At 37.1% G+C, this 20,915-nt stretch overlaps 1 protein-coding gene across 2 annotated transcripts in view; it reads left to right on the forward strand.

The window, feature by feature from the left end:
* LOC129745445 (neuropeptide CCHamide-1 receptor-like) overlaps positions 1 to 20,915 on the forward strand; it is a 241,547-nt gene that overhangs the window by 14,387 nt on the left and 206,245 nt on the right. The gene's annotated exons all lie outside the window — the stretch shown is intronic.

The following is a 20,915-nucleotide window of genomic DNA, read 5'->3' on the forward strand; positions in this document are numbered from 1 at the left end:
GTCGGATTTTGCAGATTCGCAATACCGACGGCAGGTGGCGAACCTGAAAAATTTGACAAAAAATGCCCTGTAGGAAAAATGTACCGGTTTAGCCCGATTTTATCGTAGAAAATGCCTGTTTTTTTTTTTAAACTTGGGTGGCATTTCCTAACTGGGATAGAATTTCTTCAAATCGATCGATACGCAATCTGGAATCGACATTGCGTACTGTTGGAAAAATTATCCAGAAAACGAAATCGAGTGTCCAGTCAGTATGGTCAGTGATGTTATTATCTACCATTGAAATTTTAAAAATTAGATTAAAGATCTGTTTTGATTTATTTTTAATTACCATCAAAACGAAGTATTTTATTTAATGCATGCTTTATTTAAAATAACTTCTTGCGACAATTCCAAAACCTGTTATTAAAAAACGAACACAAACACATACAGGATCTCAATGAAACTTGATGTTTGCACGAAGAGAATCCTTTTCTTCTTAACTCTAAGCGTACATCTTTCGAGGATATGATGGCTAGCATCTCACAAATGCTGAAACCACCAACCCACAGAGAGTATACTATGTATGCCGTGACCGAAATTCGATCTCATACCCGCTGGCTTAGAAGACTTGAAGGCCATCGTCTACGCCACGGGCTGCGGCATTCTACAATTTCATACAAATGGCAACTATTTGACAATAAGTTGTCAACACCTACAGATAATAAAAGCTGAAAACAGCTTGCAGCAATTTTTTGATTTTTTTTTTCGTTCATGTATTATTTGATATGAAAAAATATTTCACTGAATCCGAAAATACCCAGACTTAGGAAATATCACCCCCCAAACCTGAGTTTAACATTGACAACTCAAGTTTGTGAAAAAATCACAGCTAGTCAATATGCCAAACTTGCCCTTCAAGCGGAGAACAGTTTTTATGGGGTTTTTTGTTGTAGGCAAATCTGAACCTAAGTATTACTTCATTCGTGGCAGATTTAAGTTTGGGGGTTAAATTTAAAGCGATGAACTGTTTTGTTGGATGAAAATTTTTATATATATATTTATAATATACGTTAATTTAATTGCCAGTCTCAACAACTCTTCGCTGGTCGAGAGGTTCACATCCTGAAATCAGATATACTAGAACCGATATAAACCACTTAACGAGAAAACGGGAGACACGAATAGCGCTATCTGGCGACAGAAATGGAAGTATTACGCTGTGATTTTTTTCGAAGCTTTGATCAGAGATGCCAGGTGTCCTGATTTTTCAATTGACAATCGCAAAAAGTGTGGCGTAGCATATCGAAAAAGCGAAAGAAAAATTAGTACTTTTTGAATAAATACAAATTATTAACAGCGCAAATTCTTACGATTCTCAAAACGTTATTCAAACCTTTAAACATCGTGATTGTAACATTACAATCGGTTTAGCGCAAAGTTTTGAAAAAAAGGGAATGTTATTAGTCTCAAAAACGTTAAGGTCGAGCATTTGTAATAAATGACTAATTTATTATGACTTCATAAATTGCTAAAATTACATTGAATTACGACATTCACGGGAAAATCTGCCAGCACCGATTTTAAACTTTTGCATCGAGAATTTTCGCCAGCACTTAACGAGTAAATAAACAAACTACATATTCTTAATCAAACATTTCCGCCTAATTCTATAAAATTTATTTAATCTCCGCCATCATTTCGAGTTTTTGACAACGATCCGTTACCTACAATATTTCATACAAATCGGCAAATCAAAAATAACGAAGCTTAATAAAAAAAATTAGCTAAGAGACGATAAATATAGAGAAAGTATTACAAAATGGAAATTCAAAAAAGATTAATTATTAATTATTCCTAGTGATACAGTACCGTTCATAATTGTATAGAAATTGGAAGCAGGCGCACTGTCACTTCGACTTTGAACTTCCATAACTTTTACTCTGATAATATTTTTCTTCAAATTTTCTGCAAAAGATAGAACAACAATATCACTATTATATCACAATATTTGAGCTTTCTAAAGTTTGGATAGCCTGAGATACAGTAATTCTACGAAAATCTAACGTTTTGGGCTTTTACCATTCCAACAGCAATATCTCAAACTACGTTACGCTTTTTATTGAAGTTAGTCATTATGATTGTTGAAATATAAAGTTAGCATGTCTGAAGTTTTTGAAATATTCTATCGATGGGATCAAAAGTAACGCGAGGTAAAATATTACAGGCATGAACCTAAAAATACGATTTCAATAGAATTTTGGACTCAATTTTCGTGTTTATTTGCAATAAATGTGCTGAAATTTTGTTTTCTCCTCGATAATCGTTTCTGTAAAACTTTTTTAGCTTTCATTTTTCATTTGTTTAGGTTTGTTTTAAGTTCACGTGCACAAATAAATGATGGGAAACCCATAAGAAATATATCGAAATTCTGTTGCACACATTTGTCTCTTTTAATAAAAAAAAAATCATGGAAAAGTATGGAATAGAGATATTTTCCAAAACCGCTTTTTGTTTGTATGTTGGTTCACTAAAATGTTTATGGTGCAAGAATAGAAACAAATAATTTCATTTGTTATAACTGGCATCCCTGATCAAGTATAGTCTGAAATACACGCTATTTACAAGTTAGACGAATTTCTCGAATAAGTGCTTACATTTTGTCCGCTAGATGATGCTGATGGTGTCGCCTTCTCATTGTATGAAGAAAATAAGTGTGGTGAATATTGGTTTCAATTATATTTGCTGAAATGTTAATTGTAGTGCCATGTTTATGTTGGATTAGTCTATAGTTATCAGAGGATTGTTGGAAGATTTCCACAAAATGATAACAAAAAAATCGATTTAACCATTTAACCAAAATTTCTATAAACTGCATGAAAAGGGATCTTATCAATTGTATTTTAATGCAGTCGGACCTTGCGTTAGCTACTTTAAGGAAGAGTTCATCAACCAGACTCATCGAAAAGGACGACCACAGCAACGATCGATAGTGAAAAGTTAATCTCTCTCTCTTTAAGAAAACCCGTAAGATCTGTCAAAAGTTGCGTAAAATTTAAGCTGCATCCCACTTGCACAAGTGGAAAACCATCACCCAAATTCGACAGTGCTTCCATCGCCTATTATTATTTTGCAGTGGGAATTAATGTTCTCATAAACAAAATGAAGTCAATCAATAAATACATAGAACCTTAGAACACCTTTATCCGTGACAGTTATGCCAGGTGGATTTGTCAAAAGGCAGGCATCCATGAAGAAAAAATTCAGAATTTTTCAAGACACCACTTATTCTGCGTTAATTGCATACAGAAATGCGAAAATCAGCTACAGTAGACGCCTTGATTTATGCAATTTAAACAAGCAGAATCTCGGTTGGCCTGCAGTGTGGATGGAAAAACACAATTAAAATATCATTGAACCAAAGATCATCATTTAGGCATTCATCTGATTCATATGTTTCAAAATTTTGGAAAATGGTAGAACTATGTAAAAACTACAACCGAAAAAGAAGGGGAGAGTGGGGTAACGTGGTCCACTCTCAATATCTCAGATGTGTGTTGAGATGAAAATCTCAATCCAACTGTCATCGCCGTCGCTTTGCGTAAGCATATTTTTCTATAGGTTGTTGTCTTAAATACACATCATATGCTTCTTTTATTTATCACACTAAAAAAACTTAAAAAAATTACTTACATAATTAAACAAGTTCTCGCTAATTGCATCGATTGGAAACCTAAATTTCATAACAAAAATATGCTCATACGCGTATGATCTTAGTTTTGTCATGTTCTTTCTCGTGGAAAAGGATTTTTTGATGAAACATCAGTAAGTCACACAAACGCAACTAATTTGCAAATCATAGCGTGTGAGGAATCGTGAGCCACATTTTGTGGGGTATCTTGGGCCACCTATATTTTTATGTTTTTATACACATTTAGGACTTAAAACACGTTTTTCCTATCTGAAAAGTTTTCTTATTCCAAATGAACAGTTATGATAAATCTTTTGTCCATTCTATATCAGGAATTTTGCCATAACGTACGCGGGCCAGGTTTTCGAAACTTAAACACTCTTTTAAATTTCTTCATCAGAAAACATGTTATTTGGTCAATTTGGATTTGGTGGCCCACGATTTCCCACCATTTTTCAAAATACAACTAGAAATGAACTCACTTGAAGAAAATCATTGATTTTTACAAATGATTTAGTACTAATTTGAAACTAATAACTGAATGTGCTTTATAATGATTTTTTTTTTCGATAATTCCGTCAATTTTTTTTTGTGCTAGAAACACCACAATACACTGAGGTTTTTTTTACGTGGTATTTCGTCCCGCGTTAAAAAAAGACGTAAAAAAAACCGCATTAATTCGAAAATCCGCGTGAAAAAAAAACCGCGTTAATTCGAAAACCCGCGTAAAAAACCGCGTTAATTCGAAAATCCGCGTAAAAAAACCTCGTTAATTCGAAAATCAACGTAAAAAACCCCGAGATTCAAAAATCCACGTAAAAAATCCATTTTATTTAAAAAAAATCGCGCAAAAAAGCACGTTACTAAAAAAAACGCATAAGAACCATGATTATTTAAAAATTTGTGTACAATGATAGTTCATTTTTAAGATATTATGCATGCAGAAAAAAATCCAAAATATGAGCGCTAATAACCATAGTAGCTTTGCCTACAGGCGACACGTCGCATACGTCGCGACGTTGGAAATAATAACGAGGTATCGCTAGTTTCCTAGGAGACTTGAAGCATGCGATTGATGGCCTAGGGAAAATGTACAGTAAATAACGTAAAAATGTTCAAATAGAACATTGAAATCGCCTACTGGACTAAAAAATGCATAACAAACCTTCGAATGACAGGAATCTCGCTAGTAAAAAGCGTCGCTAGTCCTACTGTCGCTATTCGGTTTGGTGCTTTACACATAATAAAAAACAAAATCAATTAGATTAATAGAATAGAAGAATATAGTGAGGCTTATTTGACAGTGTGGAATTCAGATCATCTCATGTCTCATGTCTCAGGTCTCATGTCTCAGGTCTCATGTCTCATGTCTCAGGTCTCAGGTCTCATGTCTCATGTCTCATGTTTCAGGTCTCAGGTCTCAGGTCTCAGGTTTCATGTTTCAGGTCTCAGGTCTCATGTCTCAGGTCTCATGTCTCAAGTCTCATGTCTCAGGTCTCATGTCTCAGGTCTCATGTCTCAGGTCTCATGTCTCAGGTCTCATGTCTCAGGTCTCAGGTCTCAGGTCTCAGGTCTCAGGTCTCAGGTCTCATGTCTCATGTCTCATGTCTCAGGTCTCAGGTCTCAAGTCTCAGGTCTCATGTCTCGTGTCTCAGATTTCGAGTCTCATATTTCAGGTCTCAAATCTCAGGTCTCATGTCTCAGGTCTCAGGTCTCAGGTCTCAGGACTCAAGTCTCAGGTCTCAGATCTCATGTGTCACGTTCTTAGTCTCAGAGCAAAGATTTTCCCAACTACAAAAAGATTCTAAGTGTTTTCCTTTGAAAAAGTCTTAGAATATTTTCTCTGAAAAATCGCGTTAATTCGAAAATCCGCGTAACAAAAACCGGGTTAATTCAAAAATCCGCGTAAAAAAAGCCGCGTAAAAAAATACCGTGTAAAAAAAAAACCGCGTAAAAAAACCTCAGTGTACTCTGGATTTGAATAAGAAGGCAATAAACGCCTTTGGTTATACAATATAATACAAGCGTACTTCTACACACATTGAAATAATCGAGTTGAACGAATCTTGTTCGCACTCAATCCTGTTTCATAAATGCCTTTTCAAAAATAGTTCCCCGACCATACAGAGATAACAAACTCAGACTTAGCTCGTCAAATATTGCGCTACCGTTGAATGATGTCAAACATTACCTTTTGTTTACGGTTAACATTTGCAGTGACTTTACACTACCCAGCCAAAATCTGGTGAAAAAAAAAATCATGGACCCAAATGATTACCACCCAGCGCAACGGTAGTAAAAGTAGTGTGTAGGTAAACGGTCCAACAGTTGTTTGGTTAGTAAAATTTTAACGATTTAGGTGAGCTGCCGAGACCAGGTTTTCGTGTTTATATGATCACATTTCCTTGACTGTTTGCATTATCCACGCCTCTCGATTCGTTACTGTTGCTTCGAATAGTACAATATTGTATTTCCGAAAAACCACATTCTGCTTTCGGTTTGGCTTAGCCCGGCCAGAGTTGACTGCCAAACACTGATGTTAATACGGTAATGAATTTCCGACCGATCATGAGTGGTTTGTAGCCGGTAGTAGTTCGTTTCCGGTTAGTTTGTTGCCAATTTATAATGAGCGCGTTTCCGGGTAGACGATGCAAAACAAATGCAAATCCTTTCCAATCCCCGCAGAGTGCCAGGAAGGATTCCCTGGTTGGCTCCGGCGAGACCTTCCGGGATTTTCCATACAGGGCCCTAGAGCTTAAAGCCACAGAAAGTGCTGGAAACATTGACCGCCATTGTTATTTGCCGAAGAGAGCAACTCCAATGTTATGATTGTACTGTGGACGTATACATGACACCATCTGGTAGAAGCCCAGCTGAAAACGTGGTGTGTACTAGGTATGTTTGTGCGGGAGGGGGAGGAGGGGGTGCTATTTAGCCGACACTGTTGCTTTTCTCGCCCAGCCAAGCTTGAAAATAAACGTAAACATCGCATCGCATCGTAGGCAAAAGTTCACATCACCCATTGCGAGCCAGACGTGCAAGTACACATGTTAAGTATCCTCCAATTTCCTCCCTTCTGAAAACCAACTCCCCCAAATGGCTCCAACACATGTGCCGGGCCAAGTGCTTTTGACCATCGGAACTTGTTGGCGGCTTAGGTCCCCTTAAATAGCGTAACTAAGATAAATAAATGGGCAATAAATAATAAAAATATCCTCCATGCAACGACTTGTTTCGATGTAGCTTGTGAATTTGTTTATATGGTTTATTACAGCTATCTATATGGCCGGCGATTGGACGCTCTCACTTTACAGCACTGTCGTAGTAAATTATCGGGGAAAATGCCAATCTAAGCGCTATTAGTGTGGATTTATGGTTGCATTTCCCGTCAAAAATATTAAAAGAGAGCAACATGTACCTAAACGCTTGAATTCGAAGAATGAAGTTAATCTTTTCAGATATTTTGATTGAGTCGGAAAGAGTTTCACAGAAGAAACAAAAATGATGTTGATTTTCCGGTTCAATTTTCCCATAAAAACATAAAAGTTCAAATTTGCTCATGTAAACGTTACTTAGAAATTGTGCAAAAATGGATGTGTTTTGAACCATAACGAAGCTTTTAAGACCCCAGGGTTTGAAAATTCATAAATGACCCAGTCCAAGTAATGTTCATGTAATTGTAACACTCAACATCAATAGGAATCGATGCCATCAACAGAATATCTATTTGTTAATTTATTTATTGTCGTCAACCAGTTGTAGACCGTTGAATTTACTTGTTATATACTTGACACGAAACGCGATTTTTCATGTAAGTTCCATCATATGTGTCGTTCTGTGTCTCTGTGAATGTAAAGCATAAGATAATTCGACAGCTTTAAATCACCCGTTTTTATGTTTTTTCTGATGCTTTAAATTCGGTCGTTCGATTCCTTCGTCACGAGAAACCCCCATAAAACTCGAAGCAATTCGAGTACATGTGCTGAAAGGAAGAAAAATAGTGATAAATCGTGCTAAAGTTTCGGTTATTGAAAGTACCGTTTGTTTACAAAGGAACATTAGTGTAAACACCCCAGCTCGATTTTTCCGATTGAAGCGACATCTGCCGGAAATTTTGTGGAACCATCAGTTTCTTTCTGCGAAGTCAATTGCATAACTGAAGGCGCAATGGAACAGCACTGCTCGACTTGCCGTGAAGCTATCACTGGTATCGAGCAAATCGCTTGCAAAGGAGTCTGCAGCAAGCGATTCCACATCGCGTGCACTGGATTGTCTAAAAGTTTGGCCAGACAAATTGATACTACGTCCAATAATGTTTTCTGGTTCTGTGATGACTGTGCAGCGATTATTTCAAATCCTAGTTTCCGTTCGATGGCATTTAATGCTTCTGCTGAAACAAATGCAATTGCGCAACTCACAAACGCAATAACCGAGTTGCGTTCAGACATTAAGCAGCTTGCTCCGAAACCGATCCGTACCCCTCTGTGGAATAAGTCAACGCCCACGTCCACGCCCATTGAGCTAAGGCGTCCAATGAAGCGAATTCGGGTCCCTGATGCTGTTTCGACTGAGCCGTGTCAACTTGGGTCCAGAAATGCTTCAAACGATTTAGTATCCGTTCCACTTTGTGATGACGAAAACCCCAAGTTGCTCTGGATTTACTTGTCACGCATCAAACCTGACGTCACTGAAGATGCTGTCAAGGCAATGGTCCATGCCAACCTTGGTGTGGAGGATGCGAATGTTGTTAAACTGGTTCCAAAAGGAAATGATATTAGCAACTATCGTTTTATATCATTTAAAGTCGGCCTATCACCGGATCTAAAATCAAAAGCATTGAATCCTGATTCTTGGCCAAAAGGATTGTATTTCCGGGAATTCGTGGATTACAGCTCGAAGCAGTTTCGCGGTCCTCAACAATAACAGTAACCAGCCATCAGAAAACCTTATTTTGAGTCCGGGACGCATCATTCATGCCAATTCGGAAGTTCTCTACTCTGGCCACCAACGACCGACTGTTCCTGCTGCAAGTCGTCCCGTTAATCGGTCAGGTGGTTCAGAGGGAGGCTTCCAATTGCCATGCTATGGCAAGTATACATCTGTTTCAAAGTTTTCTCCCAGTGACGCGTTTATGCCTTCCAGCTTCACATGTGCCTCGGATTGTGCGTTTTTCATACCTAATGATGCACGCTTCGGAGCTGATGCCAGCCTTATACTGCAGCCTACCGCTAACAGCTGTTCAGATATCGATGCTAACTCGGCGTTTTTTAACTGGAATTCGGGACGCACCACTCAAAGCAATTGGGAAGTTCTTTACCCGGACCACCAACGACTGACTGTTCCTGCTTCAAGTCGTCCCGTTTATCGGTCAGGTGGTTCTGGGGGAGGCTTCCAATTGCCATTTAATGGCAAGTATTCTTCGGTTTTATGTATTCCATCTAGTCACACACCTCAGCCTTCTAGTCCCGAACCGTGTGCGTCGAGTTCGACAGTACCTTTCGATAAGTTGGATGTTTGCCCAAATGGAAATTTTGCTGAAAATTTGCTGATTGGATCACCGGGATGCAACGAACTTAGCACAATGGAGGCCCACAAGCCCTTCGTCACAGTCGCGCAGTTTCCAGCCAGCGTCAACAGTCGTCCCGGCCGTGTGTTCGAAGAAGGCAACGGGGCTCTCCAGCCTGTGCTTTCAGGCAAGTACCCTTCTTCTTTTCCCGCTGCGTTCAATGACTGCCCCTCAATTTGCAGCTCTCGCCCTATTGACCATCGCAAAACACGCCCAATTGACGCATCCAATTCATCTGACGCGCTGCGCCTGTATTACCAGAACGTGCGTGGTTTGAAATCAAAGATTTGTGAGTGCTTCGTTGCTACATCAGAGCTCGGCTACGAAATCTACTCATTCACCGAAACCTGGCTCGATTCTTCAGTACCGTCTAGTCAGCTGTTCGGCTCAGATTATAATGTATTTCGTTGTGACAGAAGTAGTGTCAATAGTCGTCGTAGCAGGGGTGGCGGAGTACTTATAGCGGTGTTAAACAAGCTTAGCGCATCATTGGTTACTTTGACTAATACCAATTGCATAGAAGCCTTGTGGGTGAAAGTTTCTCATGCTCATAGTTCGTTTTTAATTGGTACAGCATATATTCCACCGGAAAAAAGTCAAGATGGATCAATTATCGATCAGCATGTTGATGGCTTATCTGAAGTTAGATTGCAACATCCTTCGTGCAGCGTTATTCTTCTTGGTGACTTCAACCAACCGCAATTGACGTGGATTCGTGGTGACAGTAACAGTATGGTGATGGACTCTACTTCAGTATTAACATCGGCTAGTGCATCACTTTTGGATGGAATGCAACTGAATGGAATGGATCAAAGAAACTCTCTACGCAATTCTCAAAACCGAACGCTGGACTTGGTTTTTACGGACGATTCTATCTCAATAAGCACGGTCACTGAGGCCATCGATGCCGTTGTTCCGATTGACACGTACCATCCTCCGTTCAATTTTGATATCTCTTTTCCAAACCCTATCGTTTTTGATGAGGCGTTCGATACTTCAGCTCGCAACTTCAATCGCGCAGATTTTGACACGATGAATCGAGTCCTTTCTGAAATCAATTGGACGGATTTCCTCAATTGTACGGACGTTGATATTGCCGTGAGAGTATTTAGCTCAATTTTGGATGATGTTTTTAACAACTCAGTACCCTTGGTGCGACCTCCTCTTAGACCTCCCTGGAGTAATGGACGCCTAAAGCGGTTAAAACAGTTACGTTCTAAATTACTTAGAAAGTTCACTAGCTCCAGGTGCCCTTTCACTAAAATGAAATTGAACATTGCTACACGAAAATATCGCAGTTTCAACCGTTTTTGCTATCGACGCTATGTTGCTCGTACGCAAAGGGAGCTTCGCCGCAATCCGAAAAAGTTCTGGAAATTTGTCAACTCAAAACGGAAGGAATCCGGTCTGCCTGCGGTACTCCAACTAAATGATAGAATTGCAACGTCTTCTGCCGAAAAATGTAACCTCTTCGCGATGCACTTCTCCAGTGTTTTCTCTGATCTATCGCCAACTGCTGATCAAATTTTCGCAGCCGTCACACGGTTACCCATAGATGTGTTGAATCTGGATGTTTTTTCTATAAGCGAGGAAATGGTTCTTGAAGCCATTGGTAAACTGAAGTATACTACATCAGCCGGACAGGATGGAATTCCGGCGTGCGTTCTTAAGAAGTGTCGTACTCTTTTAGTGAAACCACTTACTCACATCTTTAACCAGTCCCTAGAACAGCAAAAATTCCCCGACCTCTGGAAAAGATCGTTTATGAGCCCAGTCTATAAAAAAGGTGATAAGCTAAATATTCTCAACTACCGTGGTGTCACATCACTAGCTGCCTGCTCGAAGGTATTAGAGAGGATCGTAAACGATGTAATTTTCTCAGCTTGTCGGAACTGGATCTCTGAAAATCAGCACGGATTTTTCCCTAAACGATCGGTAACCACGAATTTGACAGTTTTTACATCATATTGCATATCACAAATGGATGGCGGAAAGCAAATTGATGCAATTTATACTGATATTTCGGCTGCATTCGATTCAGTGAATCACGATATTCTCCTGAAAAAATTGCAACGTTTGGGATGTTCTGAACGACTGTGTGCTTGGATAAAAAGTTATCTTACGAATCGCCGTTTAGCTGTCAGAATTGGTTCTGCAGAATCTCCTGATTTTATTCCAAAGTCTGGGGTTCCACAAGGTAGCAACTTGGGCCCTCTGTTGTTTACAATGTTCTGTAATGACATTAATTTGCTTCTGATTGGCTGTGGAGTTCTCCTGTATGCGGATGACCTAAAAATATTTTTGGTCATAAACAGTTTAGCTGATTGTTACGAGTTACAAGGCTTCCTGGACATGGTTGTGAACTGGTGTGCTGATAATTTACTGGTTTTAAGCGTTGCTAAGTGTTGTGTTATTACATTCGGTCGGAGGAAACATCAATTCATATATGAATACAGCATACTGGGTGAGTCACTGCAACGTGTGGATCAGATAAAGGATCTTGGAGTTTTATTGGACCGTCATATTACTTTTAAGCCCCATTACTCTGTGGTACTCGAGAAGGCCAACAGGATGCTGGGATTCATTATACGCCTGAGTACAGAATTCACCGATCCCGTCTGCCTACGAGCTTTATATTGCTGCCTGGTTCGATCAATATTGGAATCTGCGAATCTGGTATGGTGGCCGTTTGAGGCTTTGTGGGTTGCGCGTTTCGAAGCAATTCAACGGCGATTTGTGCGGTATGCTCTCCGTGAACTACCTTGGGAAAACCCGTTAAATCTACCGCCTTATCCACAACGATGTGCTCTGCTTGGACTCCATACGCTGGCGGATCGTCATTCCATTGGTCGATCACTGTTCGTGGCAAAGATCTTGAGAAATGAAATTGACTGCTGTTGGCTGCTTTCCCGTTGTAACATTTATGCTCCAGAACGAACCCTTCATAATCGAGACTGGCTCTCATTGGAAACACGAAGTACGCGCTATGGCAGTAACGACCCCCTTCGTGCCGCAAAAATATGCTTCCTACGTAATTATTCCCTATTCGATTTTAATGTGTCCATTGCAACTTTCAAACAACGGATTGAGCATAGCATGAGTGAACGACTTAGAAACTAGAAAACGATTTATGTAAACCTAGATTTAAGTTTTATTCATTCAGACACCCACCTTTGTCAGATGATACCAATATAATAAACAATAAACAATATGTGATGCTTATTTACACGGCATGAAATGTTATAAGGACATTTAATTTGAATTCACTTAATATTACAATGCACTGAACGCCATAATGTCATGTAAAAATACAGACCGTCAAAAACAAAATGTGTGACATAAAAAGAATCTTTGTCGCTTAATAAAAAAAAAGATAATTATTATAGTTTTATTTATTTTAATTAGGAAATAAGACATTTCCATTATTGAATCATTTTTTTAAAAATGGTAAACAAAAAAAAATCCATTTAGAACGTTTTTCTTCCTATATTCAGTGGTTTTATAATTTACATCATTTTTATTTTACACGTGACATAACTTTACGTAATATTTATTTTACACGTTCGAAAATTTTACTTGCGTGTGATATACACCTAGCACTGATTTTGTTAAGCGTTTTCGGAGCACGTTTAACCAATGCAAATAAATTTATTTGAAGACAATATTGTTTAAGTTGCTTCCAAATGATTAAAAATCTTAATTTTTCGACAGAATTTAAGTTAAATTGCTTTTTATCATACAACACTGTCGTACTTTTTCGGACACTTTATGAAATTTCCTACGATGAAATTTCCACAAATTAAAAGACGCGACCTTACTCTCCAAAATTCGTTAACAGAATGACCTATCCGCTCTCTCTTTTCTGCAACCTTTCATCATACGCTTTCTTTCCATTTTTTTCAGACTGACAGCATCAAGATTCCACACGTTCAAATGTTTCTATACATGTTAGAGTAGTAGGTACGTGTTCTTTTGTATCGATTTAGAATACACTCTTACTCACTTTCATCAATCTCTATCTGTATTCACTACAAACACCTTTCTCGACTCAATCGTCCAAAATACATAAAGATGGATATTTTTCTTGAGTTTTCAAATTTTTAAAACAAATTTGAAATATATTTGTTATTGCACTCAGATTTTTCACGCGATATCAAAGCCGCCATAGGACATGTTGGACTTGAAATATTTCTCTCGAATAACGTGTCAATTTGCGATATTCGTGGAAAATAACCTCGTTGATGGAAAATAATGTGTTAATAGAAGTTAAGGAAGAAAAACTGAGCAAGATCAATTCGCTTTAAAAAATTAGAATGTGTACTTTTTACGAATAATTTTGGCTGATGGTATACGTACCTATAAGTTAGGCAATGCATCAAAATTTTTTTAGAGAGTTTCTTGAATGTCCCGCTTTTTTCGGCTGTGTCCCGCTTTTTTGTCTTTGAATGTTCCGCTTTTTTCTGAAAGTGTCTGGCAAGACTACTTGAACATCTTATTTTGATGTACCCGTGATGAACCCGTGATATCATATAGACAGATTTCATTTTTTGATACTGTTTCAAAGATGACGCGCGAAAAGTTGTAATTTTGAATGTATGTAAATGTAAATGTTTCTCTTAAAGTTCCGGACGTTCCACAGAAAAGAATTATTTTATTTCTTATCCACAAGAGCCTGGATAAAACATGGTGGACCATTTCGGAGGAACAAAAAAACACTAGCTGTTTCGCGAACAGCTAGCAGAAAAGAGAGATTTCATTTTGTCTCCATTTAAAGTTCCAACTTTTTTCGCCAACGCTAAAACAATGCATGAAATTCACAATAGAACAAATAACTTGGCAACATTATAGCGATGGTTGAATGATTCAGCGGAATAGTAGGTATACCTTGAGGCGTTTAATATCGAATCAGGTTGGCCAATACTAGTGAGATCGATCATGCTCTAATTATCTTATATCAACACTGTTGGTGTAAAAATATTTTTAGGACAATCAACCAATTTTTTTTAACGGCGGGGTAGGGTCTAACGGGTATAAAAAAACACCATTTTCACGATTTTTTTCTAGAGCTATCGTTCAAAAAAATGTATTCAAATTTTTTGCATTATACAAAGCATTGTTAAAAGAACATTTAGAAATTTTTTCGTAGAAACATATTGAAAAATGAGCCGGTGACGGAGTACTTTCGAGGATGCCTTTTAGAAAACAGGATTTGCGGTGGACACTGTATCTCAGCACAGAATCATCTGAAGTCAAAAAATCAGAGCAAAATATTTTTAATAGATGTTTTTCTTGACCCCAACGTTTTTATTTAACTTAAAAATATTTTTATGAAATTTTTGTGGCTGTTTGAAGTAAAAACTACGATTTTTCACTTAAAAATCCGACATTTTTCACCTCTAAAATCTCCCCAAACTAAAAAAATCAAAAAAGAAAAACGTTGGGGTCTGGTATTTCATATGTAGGAAATATGTTCCAAATTTGAAAAGAATCTGATAAGTAGTTTTCAAATGACGATGTCCACGGACTTTAAAAATGTGCTTTCGAGAAAAACGCGTTAGAAGTTTCTGCTCTTGCTTTCTTGCAGTATTAGATAGGAGGAGATAAAGGCCTATAACTTCTACAGTTTTGCTTCAATTGACTTGAAAATTTGACACAACATTCTTGAAATGTTTTACAATAAGAAAATAAAAGAATAAAAAAATCGATTTTTTGAAAGTGTTAGACCCTACCCCCCCCCCCCTTAAATAAATTAATTTATAATTCATTTACCAGTCTTGACTAAAATGCATCAAAATTTAAATCAAAGATCCGCCTTTTGAATCTCGCTCCTATAAGCTGGAATATGACTGTTTTGCATCACGCGTATGTTAATTTCAATATTTCAGCCATCCAAAAATATTTTTTAATAATCAGCGAGTAGATTTTTTTTTTTGAGTATTTTTTCTCCTAAATGTTTGCAGTACCTATACCATGTTTCTTTAAATATAAATACAGACCCCGTTCGTTTTTGGCAACATTCGATTTTGGCAACATTCGATTTTGGCAACATCCGATTTTGGCACATGTGCCAAAATCGAACGGTTTTTAGAAACAACATTACAATTTAGTTTTCGTTTTAACAGGACCAATTTAAATCAGACAAATACCACTAATACGTTTTTGTGTTCTGAAATGGTGATAAAATGCAACAATAAAAACAAAAGTTTTTAAAAAAAAATTATTAAGTACTAAAAAATGGCAAAAAGTTGAAAAATTCAAAAAGTTAAAAAACAAATTCAAACAAAACACTGAAAATGACTAAAAACAACTAAAAAATGATGAAGAACGAAAAAAACAGCAAATATTATAAATGAAAACAAACATTATAAACAAAACAAGATAAGTGCAAAATGCATCAAAAACATGATGAAAAATATAAAAAATTACTAGAAATGGTCGGAAATTGACTAAAAATAACGTTTTTGATAATAATATTAGTTATTTTGTAAAAATAACTGATAAAAAAGTGGAAAAAAACCGTTCGATTTTGGCAACATTCGATTTTGGCAACACAAAATGTACGAGCGTGTTGCCAAAATCGAACGGGGTCTGTATATCAAAAGCTGTAAACTTTCTAAAAATGAAAATCGCATGTTTTTGTTAAATTAAAAATAACTGGTGGAACCAATAATTTTTCTGTCAATGTCAATGTCAATTTTATGTCCCACCGACCTTAAAACTTTTGATGTACAAGCGGTATGATTATTTACATTTACATTTACATTTATTCGTTTATTTCATCTGACATTCCAAGTCTACATGAATTATTAATTAACTAAAATAATCTAAGGTATACAATCACAAGTTAAAATCAACAATTTGAATGTGAAAAGCTTCGTAACAGATTAGATTTTTGAATTTTTGATTTGAAAATCTCCGCGGATATTTGGAAATCGTATAACTCGTAGAACCAATTGAAGACCTTGAACATAGCGCGCAATGGTTCTTGTTGTCCGTAGTTGGTCCGTTGAAAGTTAATCCGAAGAAATTCGGAACTCCTGAAGTTTCGAGGACGTACATTAATTTCGATCTGTCTGAGTAAACCTGGACAGTCGATTTCACCGTCGATCAGCTTCTTCACAAAAATAGCGCGCGCTATCACACGCCTTTCGTAGAGTGTTTCCATATTCAGCAGGAGACAGCGTTGCTTGTAGTCCGGAAGTTCGTCTGGGTTGTTCCATGGAAGGAATCGGAGGGCATACTTCAAAAACCTTGATTGCACACTGCTTCGATTCTTTGAGACCAGTATGTCGTATATGGGCACCATACTATTGAAGCTGTTTCAAGGTGAGATCTTACAAGTGAATAATACAGCGAACGGAGGCAGTAGGGATCCTTAAACTCCTTCGCAGTATTTGATTGAATTGAAATTTCCCGGTGTCACATCAGATAACACGAAATTTGTTCAGTAGAACCACGGAAATCCGAGCTCCGGTCATCCGAGTTTCCGCGTATTACGAGCCACCATTTTTATACAAATCTTTGTAAAAATCTGTTTCATCATCGCGATATATTGTTAAGCAATTAAATCGACTTTTTTACAAGTTTAAAATCCAAACTAGCGAGAAACGTCGATTAAATAGAAAATTAAAATCCGTGTAAGAACCGAGCTATGCGCCTGGATGATATGAAAAAGTAGAGCAAAAGCATATAGAATTTGTCAATATATTTCTTTTAATCCGAGGTGGTAACTCCCCCGACTACCTCGGGTAAGCGGGATTCTACTGTACATTCTTTTGCATATCATCCGGGCGCAAAGGTCGATAAATATATGGATCTTGTGTCAACCTGATGGCTGGGACAACACGGGAGCTCGGAAACACTGTAGTTCGGATAAGCAAGGTTCTACTGTTTAACGTTTCTTCTGACTTTTTGGATAAATGATCTCAATGTACTCTTTAGGTGTTGCGTTATATGGTAGCCCTATGCTAGCTGCCAAATTTTGAATTGCTGGAAACCAGTTTCCGATTTCCTTTCCCATCATAATAGACAATATTGGCAAACCCCCGGCCAAACGCCAGACAGTGTGCTTTTTTGGTGATGAGCGTGCAGAAACAATGTGACAATTAACCCTCGTTTTTCCATGTGGCTTTGGTGGTACACTGGTTAAACTGTCAAATGGGCAAGGTGAAGGTAAACATTTTTGTGAGCTCAATTCTCACTAATTTTTTTTTGTTTCTGAGATGAATTTTCCAATACGATAAAAATTCCGGAAAATATTTTTCTTGCTTCGCTTGAATGTTTGTACGTAGTGGTCCTGCATCATTTTGCCCGAGAGCTCAAGTCTTTATGCCAGTAACGGGAAAACAAACATATCATCTTTGGCGCAACGCACAGTTAGCTCCGATCGGTATTGAAAATTGGCAACCTCTTCTTTGGGTGTCAACTTCTAAAAATGTTAAATTGTAAGATGTAATGATCCTTGTTGAAACGTAAGTTCGAATATAGGTCGATATAAGCACATGAAAAGAATGGATTTAAATTTTATAGATGATCCCTTTGCAAACGTATCAGGTAAAGCATAGTAGTAAAACTTTTTTTTTCGTTCTGATCCTTTGCTCCTCCTTTTCTGTTCTGCGAGACTGAGATTCCAGCTAGAAGATTATGTCAAAACACGGAAGGATCCCTTTCACCCAAACTTTCACATCCTTTCCGGAAGAGATGATTTTAGTCCGGAAGGCACTGAAATTGGGCGTCTGGACCGTGATTGGTGGAAATTTCTCTTTGTTCAGCGATGAAAAAGTATTCCAGTTGTTTTTTACCGTTGAGAACGAAAATTCCTGACCACCGGTATATGAAAGGACATTGGATGAGTCAGTAGTTTCCAGTTTTTCCGCTGAAACCATAAAATTTATGAATCTGCACCATCGTGATTCAATTGAATTGTACGAGGAAAAAACAGGATTTCGAGTGTTGATGGATATTATTTCATCGCATAAAAATGGAACTATCGTTGGATTTGACACGACCACTCTTCTGCCAACTGACTAGTATGCTAGTAGCACATTCAGTGCTCTTAATAATTATTGTAATAAATCAATTGCTGTTTAACATTTTAATATTTAAACTACGCCCGATAAGAGCCAATAACACAACACAGTTCAGATATCAATCATTTTGGCCCAGGCAGGTTGGAGTGCCATGTGGCAACCAATAAACAGCTAGATAAGCCAGACAGCAGATGACTCGATGGGATGTGGTGAACCTCATTCCTCCCCGACTGACTTAGTCAATTCGGTAGCTATACGTGGAGAGCTTAATAAAACCGGCGAATTTCATTACCGAGCATTTCAAAGCTAAACAAATATTGGCCCCAAGCTTTCCTCCAACCCGGCATGATGATGCAGAGAGTGAGTGACTGAATCGAGCGGAAACAGTTTGAAGGTTTTCCATTTAGAGATTAAAGTATCCTCCAGTAGTTGATTATGAAAATTAGAAGGCAAAGTTGTTGTGGGCGATGATGGGGTAAAGCAAGGATTGAAATGATAAGAACGTAGCCCGGTAGCACGGAGTGGAAATTGTGTTTTCATGCAGCAGTAATGTGTGGAGGTTTTGAATTGAGTGAGAAAAATGTTTAATATTTATATGAGCAACTTGGAAGTTTGTTCAAGATCTTCAAAGCTGGAACAGTTTATTTTTATGTTTATTCTAAATATTTGAAGATTCATAACACGAAACTTTCTCTTTTGTCATTGCACTGCCTTTTTTAAATGATAGCACAAAAATATCGAAGATATGCGTTAAACAAATGCATTACCAGTTACAAAATTACAATTATACGAAGCTATATTAAATACAAAGGTAATTAAATCAGTATATTTTGGAAACTCTAAATAGCTGATCAAAGGCATTGAACCCATATTTAAGATTTCATCAGTTGAGCAGCTGATCAAAGATAAGAATCTGTTTATGAAAATAGTAGTTCGTATGTATTCAACTTTCAAAATTCCGATTCATATTCCGTAGGGGAGAATGGGGATACTTATTATATTATATTATATTTTCTTATTTTCAACATATCTTTTTGGAAAAATTTAGCAACTTGCACCCTTTTAGATTTTTTGACAGCGTATAACTTTAAGTTGCTGTGCTCCGAAAGTTAGAACGATACTTGAACTCGTAGATGAACTAGAAGCATTTTCGTGGGAGTAAAAAAAAAATTGCGATATTTTAGAAGTTTAGAAACTTGATCCTTCATTCACTAAGCCCTAATCCTAGGAAAAAAAAAACAAACAAACATAAACCCAAGATAACTATTTTGGTCATGTTTGTTCTCATTTCACAATTTATAAGTGTCAGAAGAAGGAAATTCCATTACTTTGTATCAACCCTAAAGCCATAGCATAATTAAAGGCGCTATTTTCTATAATTAAGAGAAAATCAATTTTTTAGCCCGTTTTCCAGACAACAATTGGAGAAATATTGACAATTAGATAAATATAAGAAAACTCGTAATCAACAATGAGCAGAGCTATTCTGAAGAAAAATATACATCTTTGAACTCTTGGGACCAATTGTACCCATAATGAAAGTTATCAAAAACTTTTTCTCAAAAAAAAGATCAAAGTTTTCAATTAGTTTGAAACTTTGGCATTATGAAGGTCATATTACCCACAAACGATTGATATAATGGAATTTAAGTTATAATTTTTTCCTGTAAGAAACATTTTAAACTGATGGAAAAAGATCTTCGAGTCACATTTTGTGATTTTTTCCGAACAAAGTTCAATATTTCAAAAAAATGATTTCGTTACAAAATTTTGAGTTTAAAACATTGTTCTTTTGCTTCAATTGGCACATTTGATCTTTGTAAGATATTTCAGTTTCGAGATATATGTACCTAGCTAAGGAATCAATTATCCCCAGGGATCAATTATTCTCATTCTTCCCTACATGCCACAAAGCAACAGCTGGAAATACTTGCATACTTTAAGGCGATAATCATATTAGGGTAGCTAACCTCATCAAAATTGACTTAAAAATGTTATAACAACCTACATCGCCTGGAAGAAAAGCGTCCGCCTCCATTGATCTGTCACACTAAATTTTCTAAGATATTTTGATTGTAGTGAACGATACCTCAGTTTTTACCGTAACGTGAATTGTCTACTGATAAATTTGAAATAATGTTTATAAATAAAAAATGTTATAAATATGTATATTAGAATTACACTAGTTTACTTTTCGACTTTTTCGCTGATCACAACGCTACTCACAGGGATGAATCCTCATTCATTTCTGGGTACTCTGGCCAAATTTTAACTGATTTGAGCGAGTTTCTAGCATGCTCTATGATATGGGTGGCCAAACAATGGCCCGCGACCAAAGTTTTGTGGCCCGCGAAGCTCATTTTGTAAAAGCCATTTTCCAAGAATTGATCGGTTTTCTTGGTGTATATCATTTGGAAAAATATATCTAAATCTACTCTAACCAAATTCAAAACAAAGATCTGAAAATCTCTTTGATGTGATATAAGCCAAAGGGTTAACCCAGAGCACAAAATCAATTTTCAAGAAAACACGCTTAGAAATTGTTGTGTTTGGCCATTTTCTATACATTTTTCAAACATTTGTAATTTTCTTTCGAACGTAAAAATCTAAAAAATTCAACATGGAGATTTTTTAGCATTATTTACTCAAA

This window comes from Uranotaenia lowii, chromosome 2 (genome assembly GCF_029784155.1).
Source record: "Uranotaenia lowii strain MFRU-FL chromosome 2, ASM2978415v1, whole genome shotgun sequence".
Classification (NCBI taxonomy): Eukaryota; Metazoa; Arthropoda; class Insecta; order Diptera; family Culicidae; genus Uranotaenia; species Uranotaenia lowii.